The sequence below is a fragment of the Periplaneta americana genome, chromosome 14 (assembly GCF_040183065.1).
Source record: "Periplaneta americana isolate PAMFEO1 chromosome 14, P.americana_PAMFEO1_priV1, whole genome shotgun sequence".
Taxonomy (NCBI): domain Eukaryota; kingdom Metazoa; phylum Arthropoda; class Insecta; order Blattodea; family Blattidae; genus Periplaneta; species Periplaneta americana.
In genome coordinates this window covers 148555237-148567951 of record NC_091130.1, presented here as the reverse complement: position 1 = coordinate 148567951, position 12715 = coordinate 148555237, and the positions used below count along the sequence as shown (strand labels likewise).

Genomic DNA, 12715 nt, shown 5'->3' with positions numbered 1-12715 from the left:
TACTTGGTTTGTCTTTTGTTTTTAAATTTTTGGTTATTCAGTTCATTTTATTTTTAAACTAGTGGCTTGTGCAGGAAATGCTGCAAACTAAGTTCATTAAACGTTCAAATAAAACATTTTCAGATTTATTTTCAATGAAGAAAGACATTTTGGAAGTTATTTGCTTCCATAATAATGAAACATACTCCCTCTGAATGTTTTTTTATGCCAAATACTTTTTCTTGGATCTATCCACCTTCAGTTTTTGAGTTCCAACACGAAAACGCAAGTAACAATGTTAGGCGATAAAAATAAATAAAATGAAAATATTCTTAATCTACCAAAAGTACAATAAAGTATAATAGTTAAAATAATTACAACAAATAAAAAAATTCTATAATAATTATAACGAAAAATTGATTCTCTCGCCATAATTATTAATACACAAATTCATAATCTCAAGAGAATCAAACCAAAAGAAATTAAATTACTACCACATAAACAGAAAATGTTAAAAAAGCTATTCTAAAGAATAATTCATAATTAAAACCATTCAAATAAATATATAATATTAAGAATAAAACCAAAACAATAAACTCCAAACACTATTATAATTTATGTTATTTTTTGATTGGTTTTATAATAACTATCATTATAAGTTTGTTAAAATTTAAATTTTTTTAGGTTTTGATTTATTGATATTTAATTATTTTATTGGAATGTTTTATTAAATTATTATTTGTTTGTAATTATGATGAAATTAGCGATTTTTTATTTATTTATTTTTTAAATTTTGTTAAAATTTTAAAAGGAAAGTGGGTTTTTAATGTGGGAGTAAAGCAATAGCTATTTCAGGTCATTCTGGATTGCAGTGGAAAGTTAAAAAAATGTCAAGTTTACTATGCTTTCGAACAATAGACATAACATCTTGGTATAGCTGCTGCATGTAGAGCTTGAAATGTAGAGGGAAAAATCATTTTATCCTGCTAAGAGATTTTGCTGAAATGATCGGGAGACTACAAAATTTTGTAGGCCTCTTATTTTATCAGTAAGTAATACCTTTTGATCTTTCCTTAGGAATTGTAATTTTTGCGCTCTCTCGAACCAATACTGAAGAGAATGACGCATATAAATATCTACACCACACCGCCAATAAGTTTATAAAAAAAGACCTAACCGCATTTGATTAATAGCTATAAAAATATTTGATTTTTAATAACAATATTATTCTCTTACGTAAGTTTTGTAAGTTGATTTGTAAAATAGCCGCCACTCAGTAAATTATAGAAATGAAGATTTCATTTAATATATTCTCTACATCTACTTATATAACCCAAAAACATTTCACTATCATATCATCAATATAGCATTAATATGTATAATTAATGAAAAATAGTCACATCATGGCATTAACTATAATAATATATCATTTCTAATGTAATAATGTTATCAAACCACCTCGAGTTTTGTAGATTTTGATATCCAATACACAGCCAATCAGAAACTTACACACCGCAGAATCAGACCTGTAAATTATTTTAGCAAGTCTTGAAGTTTTTAATAACCAAATTGAATTTGAACTCTAAATATGTCAGCAATTCTGCAGGTCATGGCCTTTGTGTAATAGCCTATTGTTTATTGTAGCGTGTGTTTTGTTTTATTCTTTTTTTATGTTTAATATTGGTCGTCCAGCAAACATGCTATACAGACCACTTTTAAATTATGGAATATCACATGCAGAATATCATGCAGAGGTTGGCTCTAGAGGCTCCTCTAATTAATTGAAATTAATTAATTAAACATTTATGTGAATAAAAATATGATGATTTTCTGTGTTAAATTTATGAAGAGTCGTCAGTATCGCTAAGAAGGGTGTCTTGAGGGAGTTTCCTTTTAAGTCTAGATGGCTGACAAGATCTTGCTCCAATGTTATATGTCACAACACCAGGAACACCAGGAAGTTTGTTGAAGAAAGATTTTGACATTGAATGGATGTACTGTTCTAGTGGAAGAATTCCCAATTCTTGATGCAGTTGTTGATTTCTTACAAACCAGGGGGCATTTGTTGCAGTACGCAGGAACTTGTTCTGGAGAACTTGTAGGCGATGCATGTGAGTCTTATTTGCAGTCCCCCCACACTGGCGCTGCATAAGTTAAAAGAGGTCGTACAAGCGAGGTGTAGAGTAGCATTGTTTTATTCTGAAATCACAGCCGACTGCTGAATTGCAATTAGTTCTCAAAACTGACGAAAGATGGATTTTGAAAAATAGGAAAATTATGTAGGAAAACTAATGCTTCACTGAAAGTTACTATTTTTATGAAAATCCTTGGATGCCAAGCTTGAAAATGACATGTCATTCATTAAAATCCGTTCAGCCGCTTTCCCGTAATTTCCATTACCACTTCAAATTATATATATATATATATATATATATATAGATTTAAGAATGTGTAAATTGCTTAGGTCTGGATTATTGAACATCTGTAGAGGTTATGCAAGAGAGATATCAGCCTAGGTAATTGAAACAATAGTTTTATTATCCACTACTTCAATCCTAAATTGGATTATCTTCACAAAAACGAAGCACTTTTGTTTTCCGGTTTGATATCTTTAAATTGCAACCTCCCTCACTAAGAATTGAGGGCTGTGAAGAGTAAAGTATGGACTAAGTGCAGGTGTTGTGAACTGGAAAATGTCATACATACGGGCTATTCCATCTCAAATCGACCGAAATATAGAGAAAATTGACCTCGCAATTTTTAAATACAATGAAACTTTTTCTGTCCGTAGACAACTGTGATACAATGCTTTGTGCAAAGTTTGAGGCATCAGAACTTCATAGTGTTTAAATTAAAAATATTTAAATTTATCGTATTTTCATAAAATTAGCAACTTTAAACTGTTGTGGCTCCGAAACCCTTTCACCCAATGATCAAAATCATGGTTTATTTTGATGCTGAGAAATTAAAGTTTATATTGACATGTAAACAGTTTTTCTTACTTTTTATGGAAATGGAGAAATTTAGATTTTTCTTCATTAAGACGCCTTTGCCCACGAAAAAATATTTTAAAAATATATGGTTAGATTCCGCATTGAAAGTACAAATAAACACATATTTTTTACTGGTGCACCGTTGATAAGAAAGTATTGAAAATATCAAATAAATAAAATAAATAGTACGCGCGTGAACTAACCAGCTGACTGTGAGGCGGGAGCTAGCCTAGGCAAGCAAGGCCAGGAGACATAAACACGTGATGTGTCGTCTAGCAGTCATGGCTTTGCTAGCTTTATCACAGGTTTTCATAAACACAGGAGTAAAATGACGCCCAACTCTCGCTTATCTTCAGCTCTCGGCCAGTGCGTGCGGTACTGCGACGTTCAAGTCGAGGCGTGTGAAAATAATCTATTTAATACCCTCGAAACTTATTGCCGAGCCATTAAGCAAACAATGCCGAATCCCTCTTAATAATGCAAGGTTTTTTTCTCAATACTTTTTTACATTTTTACAAATGGCCAAAAAGCCTAAAAGCAAGTAAAATCAGATTATCTGTCTCTCTGTATACAATAAAAATAAGGATTACTTCTTAACATAACCTACCAAATGTCAGCTTCAAGATGAGCTCCCGTTCAATGTTCTGCAGTAAATGGTTCCAGAGTTCTGAGCGCTGAAAGAGGCTTGTTTTTATAAAATACGTTAGATTTGTCGCTCAATAATACGAAAATCGTTTGACTTTCGATAGTATATTTTTGAAAATGTACTCCCCTCAGCATCTTGTATAAGTAGGGGAAAAATTAGAGTATAAAAAATGCGAGGTTTTTTACTGATCGATTTCATATGGAATAGCCCATACTGTACTCGTATTATGAGGGGGTTTTTATCTTCTCTACTCACCGACGATCATAATGGGTTTATAGTTTCTACCAGTTTCCCGACAAGGACGTCGTTATCAGCAAATGCATCCTGTGCCTGGCGGTGAGGAAACGGAGGTTAGCTGGCACGTTCTTATCACTAAGTGCGAAATAAACGCTCGCTCATTTCGACTTGCTCTCCTTGCTCCAATCTACAGTGATATAGCCTAGTTGTGCATGAAATGGCACATGGACGTAGTGAGCAATAGCTTTCATACCTCATTTCTCTTACGCTGCAAGTTAATTGACTTCTACCCTCTTGGTTAAATATTCTGCAATAGGAGTACCAACACAAGATAATAAAATATTAAATAGGCTCTAGAAGCACAGGTAATTAAATGTTGTAATATTCTTGCTGTCCCAGTATTATTTTATGACTCCGAAATGCGTATATTAAATAAACATTCACTTCATTCATTTATCCCAGTCGTGTCAATTGATGCCCATAGGAGCAAGCGCGCGCTTTAGAGCTCAAGAGAGCCTGAGCGCTTTACAGCGGAAAGGAAAGAGACAGACGAAAGAGGTAGTATATGCCGCTTGGTCGAGCTATATACAGGGATGGCCAGCACTGATTCAAAGGATAAAGGGAAGAGAACTTATTAAAACTGTATCCATGTTAATTTTTAGATTTGCCTGAGAAGTATAAGTGCATTACAAGAATGTAAGTTTTATTTTTAATGCTCATTTTTCACAAGTTTGATTTTTTTTTATTCAAAAGAAATATTTTCTCAACTTTTTTTAATAGAAAAGTGAACTTTTCAGATATAGTCCTATTTATTCAGTAGCCTTACAGAATGTTTTCGTAAATCTAATATATCGTAAATATGTATTACTGAAGATAGTGTATTGAAAATTTTGAAAATATTCTCATGGAAATTATTTGTAAGGAAATGAATTAACAAAGCAACTACTGTTACATCATAAGCAAAAGATACGTGCCCATATATGTTGTAAAAATGTCAGCTCTATAGCTTCAGCACATTTCGAGAAAATAATTTAATATTCTGATGATAGGAAGTTGCTCACCAGTATCACCTCAAAAGCATAATGCGATAAGAGTTTTGTTATGGAATATTAGTTACACTTAAAACATATAGAGCACCTAGGTAACTTTGCTTTGTACTGTAATATTGTTTTGATTAGTTTATTGATTGCTTTTATAAGGCTAAAGATACCATCAGTATCAATTCCAACTTATCATGTCATACTCAATCTCTTTTTTTGAGGATATCACTTTCTTTATGAATGATGTGTTTCATGCATTTAGTACAGTATAGTTGTACTACTATGGAATTTATGTGAATATTCTTTCTTAAATCTTTATTATGTTATTAACATTTAAAACACAAGTGCAATATTAAGTAATTGGTATTAGTACTTTTGTTTTACAGACAAAATAGATAATATCAAACAGAAAGAAGCCATATAAAAATAACGACTAAAAATTTCACGTTCCGTTTGAAGTTTGTGCACCACTGTTTTCTTAATCCAACAGGCTGCTTATTCATATACACAATCCTTCCTCTTTTCATACTTACCACTTGTTGTCCGCGCACGACGTCAAGGTCAGAAAAATGCGCTTGCTTTGACATCACTGCCCTAAGTAAACATTCAAATATATAGAGATTCACTACAGTCAGTATTTTTTCTTGTTTAAATAACGGCCTGCAATGAGCATTAAAAGGGGCAGCCGTAATGTAAGGCCTTTTTTGCAAGATAAGTAATTTTGATATACCAGAGCTATTATCCCAAATACGAATACCATATAACAATACGCTATTTAAAAATGCATAATATGATACTCTATGATAAGTTTTGGATACCAAAGTTTTCAATTGTGTTAACAAAAAATGACTCTAGATAATTTAATACAAAGTAAATATATATATATATATATATATATATATATATATATGACGATCCATATTGAATTTATTATCAAGAGTCAAACCAAGCAACTGAAATCTAATTGAGGATCACAGTTTAAAAACAGAGAGTTGTAAGTATTACACATAACAAACAACGGAGAGTTCTTCAAGAAAACAGTTCTAGGAATGGGAATAACACAGTGGCGGCTCGTGAACTTGTGGATTGGGAGAGCTGCAGTAGATTTTGGTACATACAAATTTCACTTCTTGATACCATTACTAATAAGTATAGGGCAAAAATAAATGCACTACATATCGAAAAACCAAAACTTTCTCACTTAGTTGGGAGATGTCTGTGGCATAATTTGCTAATCGCTGAAAAAAACTAATACCATCGATTTCAGTCTGAATTTCTGATCGGCAGACACTCAACTTGCAATCTAACAGTTCATTCTGGATTGTCTTAGGATTACCTTTAAACAGTGGCATGTTCCAAATGATTTTTGAGAGTCTCGTTTAGATTACTCACGGACTGTAGCAACCCACGAAATACACCAGAGTTCTTCGAATCGTTTTTTCATCATGTCCCGTAAGGGGAAGTTCATATTGGCCACAAAATTTGATAAAATCAATATTTTTAAAAATAATTTAACAATTTTTCCTCACTTCTTGATTATGTTTGAGAATGTTTATTCTGTTCGCTTCACTTAATTGCGCAGCAATATTAGTTTTGCCTAACATAGCCAATGAAAGAATATTTTTCAGGTGAGATTGTGAAAATTCGTGCTTTTTAATTTTTAGGGCCAAATGTCCTAAATCTGTCACACCACTCCTAGTCTATGCAGTATCACCATCGAAGAAGAGGCAACTACAAATGCTTAGCGTAAATTTCATTTTTATACTCCCTTACATATATGCACTATTTCGGCTGGATGAAGCTTGAGTAAGATTTAAGTCGGGTAACGAACGACCCTTTAATTTCACTTCATTACATCAATTTTCTCCGCAAGGGAAAGTTGAGAAAAATAAAATTAATATTCTGTAATTCACACACACTCATGCTTGCACATTTGCACTGGTTGTTACGGTACTGAAATATCACACCAAAGCAACACTCAGATATACTGATGGTCAACAATTTTCTAAAACTGGAAAAGAAGTCTCTTTCGTATTTTACGTGCTATATCAAAAGGATTACACTCGTGCAATCATTTTGAGTTAAGGCAAATATTAGGTTCTGCTGAAGGCTGGATAGGCTATATACGTAATAATAAGGCAAAAGAGAATATTAATTTTGTTATATTAACTCGATAAGATTCTACAACAATAAGCCGCAGCTCTTATGGACGGGCCGCCCCTGGAATAACAAAAGGTTGCCTTTGACGTGATTCTGTTCTTTTTACATTGAACTGAAGGAATTTAAGAAAATCACAGTTATTCAATATACCGTTAACAGTCTTATAGAGTAAAACATGAACACCCACTTGTTTTTTAAAGACCTTCTTGATCCTTACAGCTACTGCCACTCGTTAAGCAGATCTATCCCGGCTACCGGCAGATATCATAACACATTTATATTTGAAATGCTTTGAAAGAGCTTCAATCTCTTTAATTCAGTGGATAACGAAATGAAAGAGTCTGTGTGTGTAACTTCAACATTATTTTTTATTTTCTTGAGAAGCAAGAGGCTGAATGATCGCGCGCTCGATTTACACGCTAGTATAATCTCTGCACACACGTTTTTTCTCCTGTTAGGCACATAATTGCTTTAGTTGGTCGTTGTGGTTTCCTGCAAGCGGCGACTACATCCACATTTATCAGTGTGCAGTTTGCTTTTGCGATAAGTTGTGGAATATTTTGTAAACATTAAAAATGAACTACACTATATCCATTCGTAAGTATGTAAGTATTCATTCGTAAGTATGATCATGTTTCCCCGTCTTTCCAAACTCTGTCTTGGCTAAGGCTAAGCGATCGACGAGCCCTGCATTCTCTTGTTCTCTTATTTCAAATTCTGCGCACCGCTACCCCAATCTATTTGGCTTCTCGTTTTCAAAATTTATCCGCATATCATCAGCTAAGTACAAGATCTCATCAAACAATTTACTCATTATACCTCACCACAAGACATCTTTATATTCTTCACCTTATACAGTTTCAGTTGCTCATTATAGAAATATATTTTAGATTTATATATATATATATATATATATATATATATATATATATATACACACATTTTCCCCCCTGTAACATAGTCCTAGTAAGCTTATATTAAATTAATTTTCATCATTTTACTAGCTACCTCAAATCTTAAATTAATTATAATTGATTGAATTAAATTAGCTCATAAATTAAGTTACTACTTTACCTTATAGGTTTATCTAAATTTAAATAAATATGTAGTCTACTAGTCTTTAAAACTTAACTGAAGAATATTGCTGGAGAATCTTTCAAGTGTAGTGTAAATATTTGTAATTTAAATATGTATTGTATTGATTAAGGCTGGTTGAGTGGAAGAGAAGGCCTTATGGCCTTAATCTGCCAGCGAAAATAAAACATTATTATTATTATTATTATTATTATTATTATTATTATTATTATTATTATTATTATTAACGTATAGCATAGACTTATACAGTATGTCTCAAACCCAGTGTTGCCAATTTGGTGATTTTGTTACCAGATCTGGTGTTCTTGATAAACCATTTGGTGCCAAAAAATGTCATTTACCGACATGTCGAAATTCTTGTGTTTTTAAAGGAATTCTAGTGACTATTTCGTTTATATGATGTCATTCCATTTTCGACCAATGAAGTGCAATGAAATTTTGAATTCCAACCAATCACAGTCACACTTTGCGATAATTTTTGAAGCTATATTTATCGCTATCAATTTATCGCATGGTCGTTCTTTTGTTTAGTCGTTGTCGCCAACTGTTTCCCCGTAAATTGATGATCATGAATACATTAAGATGCAACTACACGGTTAAACTTTTCTTTCAACTTTAAAGCAATGAATGCAAGATTGATATTTAATATTAATTAATATATTTACGCAGTGAAGACCACGTTCAAAACGGCGCACCATGTAGACACAAAATCTTCATGCATCTTAATTGAACGTAACTTTTAAACTTGATTCTTTCAATATTCTTCACAGATTGCACGCATAAGCGATTGGAATATTGAAATGTGTAGATGCAGCTTTAGTTCCGTTACACACTATAGCGAGAATGCGTTTGTCGAGCTATAAAAAAATGCTTTCGTGTAGCACTGATTGTGAGTAACGGTCGAAATAAGGCACAGCTGACATTGGTCCTGCTCCCGCAGGTAACTTAAACTATAATTGTAGCCTATAAAATTTGTATTTTGTGAATGAAATTAAACAATTAATAGAAAGTCAGATGTTCAAATTTATGTAACATCTCATATCAAACCCAAAGACCTTGCATAGTAATAATGTCTTTGATCAAACTGCCTTCCGTATGGCGTAATAAAATTCGTGTTTTAATTAGGCCTATCTATGCAGAGATGGCTTCACTATGTAGCAACATGTCTCGCTGTGAATACATAAGCATTGCTATATAGCTGTCCCCACACATATTACACAGTTCTTAGTGTGTAATGTAACGATGAAGTACTAAATAAAGTACGAAATTCTACTTCCACATCTGTATCTTCTAATTCCATGTCCATTGTAGGCTATCTGAAAAAAAAACGCATTCCTTCATTCAGATTTGATAACTGCGTATTAATCAGGTTACTGTAATTATATAATAAAATTTTAAATTAAATCATGATTTCAGCAGATAATGAAAATATATTCATGTTATAATAATAAGAGAAAAGTGCAGTACATGTAATTAACGTTGTTAAACCTGTATTTCGCTTTTCGCAATTGGCATGACTGAATAATAACATCGAATTTCTTTTTTGCAATAATTGATATTCATCTATTTCAACTTCACAATGTCTGAATAGGTTAATAATAATAATAATAATAATAATAATAATAATAATAATAATAATAATAATAATAATAATAATAATAATAATCCTTGGCGCTACAGCCCGTGAAAGGCCTAGACCGACCAGCCGGCTGCTGGCCTCACGCTCACATCTCGAAGCAGAGGTGAACGATCATTCAACCAGAATGGAGGTATCGTGTGGTTAGCACGATGATACCCCCAGCCGTTATAGCTGGCATTCGCAACCGGATTTCGCTACCTATCGTAGCTCCCCAAGTGCATCACGATGCTGGGTGGGCACCGGTACCATACACTGGCCGAAATTTCATGAGAAAATTTCTTCCCCCATGAGGACTCGAACCAGCGCGCATTCCGTAACGCGAGTCCTAGGCAGGATGCCTTAGATCGCGACGGCACGGTATAGGTTAAGTATTAGTAAATATACTATTATTAACATTTTGTAATCGAATTTTAGGGATATAGTATTTACATTTTTATTTTATTCACGAAATAGTCCTAATAAATGTCACTCGAGGTCTGAGATTACTACAGAAGTCAATGCAGTTTTCACCGTAGGTCTACATCAATGCACAGTATTTATACAAGAAAACACAACGTTTTCTGCATTGTATGTCACGACAAATTAATTTGATGTTGGGTCATATTATGATGAAGACAAATACCTACTATTAGGGTAAGCACTAAATAAATTTAATGAAGAGAATTTTATCTAGCAATGTGCATTCTACAGCTTGTTGAAGACACATCTCTATGCATTCTGCTGAACAACAAGTAGCGGAAAATGTACGGGAGGGGGAAGAGTGGGGAAGGATGCTGTCGGCAGCGTCGGATTGAACCAATGCCAATTTTCTGTTTTACCAAGAAGCGGTTTTGTTGTGCTCCGGTATGGTCTAGTGGTTAGGATACCTGGCTCTCACCCAGGAGGCTCGGGTTCGATTCCCGGTACCGGAAATTTTTTCTTCTTTCAACACAATATAGGCCTAATTTTAACGAGTTATTTAAATACTAGGACATTCGAAAAGTAATAGCAACATAGTTACTGTTTCACATTAAATTTATTTAGGTTACTTTTGACATTACATACTTCAAATACAGTCTCCTGCCATGTCAACAATACGTTGCCAAATTCTTATAAGACGGCGGACTCCATCTGCAGCAGCATTTCTGGATATCTCTCTCACTGATCAATCAAAAGCTCTAGGGATGTCAACTCTTGATTGAAAGCGAATGCCTCGCTTCCACCCAATTTGCATTAGTTCAGTATGGTAGGACTTCTCTCTCACAGGCTTCTTGTAATGCCCTAAAGCACTCAGTTCCATGTTTTTCTCTTGCAAATTGGATTTTTATGAAGCTCCTTTGTTCATACTTTCAGGACTGCATTGTTTACTACAAATCAGAAATAGTTACCGTATTTACAAAATATGGCTACTTCGAGATTTTCAATATTGCAGATTTATGAAACAATCGCTGCTCTATTACGCAGTACAAGATTTCAATGGTCACCGCTAGGAGCACTGATTTACAGCATTGTTGCCATTACTTATCGATTGCCCCAGAAGCTAAAACCATGAGCTTCCCCCCCTCTAGCAAGAGGCTCTAGCCCTTAATGGGATCCATTCTGTTTATTTTATTTATTTATTTTATTTATATTTATTTATATATTTATGTATATATATTTTTATATTTATATATGTATTTATTTATATTTATATTTATTTATATTTATATTTATTTATTTATTTATTTATTTATTTATTTATTTATTTATTTATTTATGTATAAAACAAAAATGTTTCTAGCCACTACCGTAAGAGCCAGGCTCGTGTACAGTGTGGTCTTAACCAATAATATAACATAAAATTTAGAAAGACAGTTTACTAAATACAGTAAGTAACTAACTCAATTCAAACCAATAAATACAACACAAGAGCAAAAAAAAAAAAAAAAACACATTTAATACAAATTGACAATCAGACAAGCAGCCAGTGATATTCAATAAAAACATATGAATATAGTCGACAGAAATAAAATGATAAAAAAATATACACATTTGTTAATATTATAGGCCTATATCATGACTAATTTTATAAATTTCTATTTTAAAAGGTTCAATTTTAAAATATTTCAAATTTGGAAAATGGTGTGTGATTTTATTATAAAGTCTTGGGCCGAAATTAGGACCATGTTTAAGAGCTGCACTTGTATGACATTTAGGCTCAATTAATGGGAAAGTAGACTTTTGTCTTCATATGATATTCATTTCGATTAGATTTATGTTTTATGTATTTGATTTCTGTGGTAGTAAGTTAGTAAACTATAGGCCTATTTATAAATTTCTTCAATAGTTAATACTTTAAAATCTGTATAAATTAAATTTGTTGGGTAATCCATATTTTTGGTCAGACAAACTTTTATTAATCTTCTGTGTAACAAAATTAATGGATTAAGTACAGATAATACTACTCTATCCCAATTTATTATACCATATACCATAGTGTGCGAGTTATATGTAACCAAAACTTTAAATTTAACTATCTCGGAAAAGAAATTTTCTACGTTTTTAACGGCAAGTATTAATCTTATTTCTCAGTGTTAAAGCTAGAATGATGAAACTTGGCATACTTATTTATTAATATCTCTGTCGTGAAATGTAGCGTTTGATTGGCTATATTCAGCGTAGCTTTATTGCTAGAGAATTATACGTAAAGCAGTATTATTTTTATTAATGTTTGAACATTGACGAAATTGTACATATTTTTTACAATTGAACAAATTAGAGTAGGGCATTACTGATGCTCCATTGCATAAAATGCAGTGTTACCTTTAAGGAAAAAAAAATAGATAAAAAAATATTTTTATAGAAATATGACTTTTACTAAGACAATTAGAAGAAAAACAAAACAAATTTAATTTTTTTAAAGTATTTATGATGAAGGATTGAAATTTGCAATGTGTGATCATGGTAT

The 12715-nt window shown here is 32.5% G+C and overlaps 1 non-coding gene across 1 annotated transcript; it reads left to right on the top strand.

Annotated features, from left to right (window-relative positions):
- The first annotated feature begins 10628 nt into the window (after positions 1–10628).
- Positions 10629–10700, top strand: TRNAE-CUC (transfer RNA glutamic acid (anticodon CUC)). The gene has a single exon. It is a non-coding gene; the product is annotated as a tRNA-Glu (tRNA).
- Positions 10701–12715: the final 2015 nt, after the last annotated feature.